We start from the raw sequence: 3,843 nt of genomic DNA, 5'->3' as shown, positions 1-3,843 counted from the left end.
GACGCGCCTGTCACACTCACTGACAAGTGACGCCCATGTTTTGAGATTGCTGTTGATGTTCGTTGCCTCGTCCATTTACTTCATAAAAAGATTAACAGGTTTTTCTTAATAATAGTAATTAGATGAAAATAAAATGAATAAAAATGTCTTTACTTACAAACTGGTTGCAAATCCTTAAAGTCGATTACCTGTGGTCTCAACAGTAGGTGCCCAGCCTCTCAGCCCAGACAGATCTTGATCACATCATCTGTCGATAGCAAATGTCATTCCCATACATCTTTCTAGTTTTTGAAGCGTTAGCGATCGTAGAAAGAGAATCGACGTGCCACTTGGCTACAGGAGCTGGGCATGTGGCACGTTGATTCTCTTTCTACAAACGCTAAAGCTTCGAAAACTAACAAAATGTATGGGAATAACAGATCCGATCGACAACTCGATCACATGACCTGTCAATAGTAAATGTTATTTCCATACATTTATTAATTTTCGAAGCGTTTGCGTTTGTAGAAAGAGAATTGAGGTGCCACATAACTACTGGCCCTATATCGTGAAGGATTTCCAGATGATTTTCCTTTAGATTAAGACGAAATGTAGGAAAAATGTTTTTTTTTTTTAATTCTTAACAAGTTAGCCCTTGACTAAAATCTCACCTGATGGTAAGTGATGATGCAGTCTAAGATGGAAGCGGGCTAACTTGTTAGGAGGATGAAAATCCACACACCTTTCGGTTTCTACACAGCATCGTACCGGAAATCGCTTGGCGGTACGTCTTTGCTGGTAGGATGGTAACTAGCCACGGCCGAAGCCTCCCACCAGCCAGACCTGGACCAATTAAGAAAATCTCAATCTGCCCAGCCGGGGATCGAACCCAGGACCTCCGTCTTGTAAATCCACCGCGCATACCACGCCACGGAGGCCGACAAAAATTAATAATTATATCATTGTTGTCATGTTACTAGTGAAATATGAAACGGAAAAACTGTCAATTACTTGGACCCGGACCTTGTTCACGAGCATGGAAAATAAGATAAGGTTGAATACTAATTTTTTTCATGACAACCTAAATAACATTATAATATAGGTATACAAGGTAAAACGAATGTAAACAGTTGGCACCCATCCAAATATTAATTCAACCACACATTTAGCTTACTAAAGGTATTAAGTTTTAATACTAAACAATTCTGCACAAAAAATTTGAAGATATGTGTAACTCCCGTATGGTCTAGTGGCTAGGATACCTGGCTTTCACCCAGGAGGCTCGGGTTCGATTCCCGGTACGGGAATAAATTTTGGCCTTTTTTATTTTTCATAATGTCCAAAACAATTTTAAAGTCATATTTTTTATATGTTTTTAATAAAATAAACGAATGAATAAATATGAGATATTTTTTGTTTGTATAAAATTAAAATTTTAGAACTGTACCTACCGCATTATTTTATACCTACTCAGTTTATTTTAGTCACGTAGTTAGTGTTAGACATAATCACATGGGAAAAGATATCAATGAATAATTTACAATGTAAAGTTAGTGAGTAATCACTGGATCTACGAAACCAATTTTGAAAATTATTTTATCAATTTAAAAATTTATTGAATTGTATAACTTTTTCATGATAATATGATAAAATGTGATAAAGAGATAAGTTAGATATAGATAAGATATAAAATAAGAGAGTAGATAAAGATTAATTTCAGTCTTCAGTGTTCACTGTTCACAGTAACTTAATTTTAAAGTTTACGAAGTGTTTAAAACAACTATAAAGTTATAAAATACTAAAGATTGTCTGTGCCAAATTTCATCAAAATCGTTTGAGAAGTTTACGCGGGAAAGCGTAACAGACAGAGTTACTTTCGCATCTATACTAATATTATAAAGCTGAAAAGTTTGTTTGTTTGTTTGTTTGATTGAACGCGCTAATCTCAGGAACTATTGGTCCGATTTGAAAAATTCTTTCAGTGTTAGATAGCCCATTTATCGAGGAAGGCTATATTATCCCCGTATTCCTACGGGAACGGGAACCACGCGGGTGAAACCGCGTGGCGTCAGCTAGTTTATAATATTTGTAACATCTTTCAACGACTTGATATTGAAGTAGGGCGTTGTTACGTGGCCGAATACTCACTCTTCCGACGAAAAGATTTGAATCCAAATGCAATTGCTTGCTCAGCTAAAGTGCATTCAAGTGCTTTGCATTCAATTTCTGAACGTTTATTTAAATGTCGCTTTATTCCTGAATTTGAGTCTTTGAATATTACGAGCTTTTATGCATCGATATAAATCGTTAGATGGGCATACTAAAGAACGCACAGTTCTATGTCATTACCCAAAGACGTGCACGCACATCTTATCTTAGTAAGTAACAAGCGCTTGCTGTAAGTGGACGTGGATTTAAAAAATATTTTCTGTTTTTTTATTTTAATCCCTTAATCATGTCTTCGTGTTCATTTTGGAAGTTTAAAAACACAAGTCACAACATGAATAAAGAGAAATGTGTTACGAGTGATGACGTATTCAATGTGCGAAATCGATGACAATTCCGCGACGCTTTGAGGCCCATCTAACGATCTACGATCGATGCTTTTATGTAAGCTATTTTTTTTTAATAAGAACCACTGATGTTCGATTGGATTCAAATTAAGTATAGGTACCTTGCCGTGATAGCCCTGATGTGGAGAGCCGTTATACCGCTGTGGATATGATCTCTGCCTTCGATTTGGAAGGCGTAGGTTCGAATCCAGCCCGGGGCATGTACCTCCAACTTTTCAGTCATGTGCATTTTAAGAAATTAACGCGTGTCTCAAATGGTGAAGGAGAAGCATCGTGGGGAAATCTACACACCTGAGAATTATCTTTGTTACCTACCTATGTGTATGAAATCTGCCTATCTGCTTTGGGTTAGCGTGATGGACTATTAGTCTCACTCCTCTAATTCTGAGACGAGACTCGAGCTCAACAGTGAGCCGAATATGGGTTGGTGATGATGATGATGATGTGTAGACCATGCAATAGAATAGTACTATGGAGCTGGTTTGATAGTAGAGTTGGAACGTGGTAGTATGTACTCCTCAGCGAGAAACAGAGAGGGATAGATCTTCGCCATGTTATAAAAGCTCAGTTCTTTAAATTTTTTTTTAATTTTATTTGGCCATTCCAAGTAGTCGGGAAATACTGTATTAGGAGTGGGTACGACAATAGCTCGACTGAGCGGGGATCGAACCACAATCGGTGATGAGTCGGACCGCTTTGCCGTTGAGAGATTGAGGCTCTAAGGTTACAGTAAGTAAAGTTGGTCAAATGATATTCCTACTATACCTATGTAATTGCGGTAGACAACAACTAAGTTTGGAATAATAATAACAACTTTGGTAAAATATTTAATACATTGATATTGAAAAAAAAATCGCTTCCTCTCAAAGCCACAATGTCCCAAACTTCATAATATTTGCTTAATCTCCTTTCCTATGGTAAGGATTATGAAGTGCTGTATCAAATTATCTAAATACTAGCGGACGCCCGCGACTTCGTCCGCGTAAAAATTGATGTAAACTTCTCTACCTCTACCTTACCCTGCTCGTAAACCTACCCAACCTACCCTAAACTACCCCTACCTTACTCCTACCCTACCGCTAACGCTAACCCTACCCTTCCTCCCACCTTACCTCTACCCTAACCCTACCCGTAACCTATCCATACCCTATCCTACCCTACCCCTACCTTACTCCTACCCTACCGCTAACCCTAACCCTTTCCTACCCCTACCTTACCCCTACCCTACCCGTACCCTACCCCTACCCTACCTTACCCTACACTACCCCTATCCTACTCCTCCCCTACCCTA

At 38.4% G+C, this 3,843-nt stretch overlaps 1 non-coding gene across 1 annotated transcript; it reads left to right on the top strand.

Moving 5' to 3' along the window:
- The first annotated feature begins 1,214 nt into the window (after positions 1-1,214).
- Positions 1,215-1,286, top strand: Trnae-uuc (transfer RNA glutamic acid (anticodon UUC)). The gene has a single exon. It is a non-coding gene; the product is annotated as a tRNA-Glu (tRNA).
- The last annotated feature ends 2,557 nt before the right edge of the window (positions 1,287-3,843 follow it).

This window comes from Bicyclus anynana, chromosome 12, assembly GCF_947172395.1.
Source record: "Bicyclus anynana chromosome 12, ilBicAnyn1.1, whole genome shotgun sequence".
NCBI classification, from domain to species: domain Eukaryota; kingdom Metazoa; phylum Arthropoda; class Insecta; order Lepidoptera; family Nymphalidae; genus Bicyclus; species Bicyclus anynana.
Note: the sequence above shows the minus strand (reverse complement) of the source record. Positions and strands in the feature narration are given on the sequence as shown.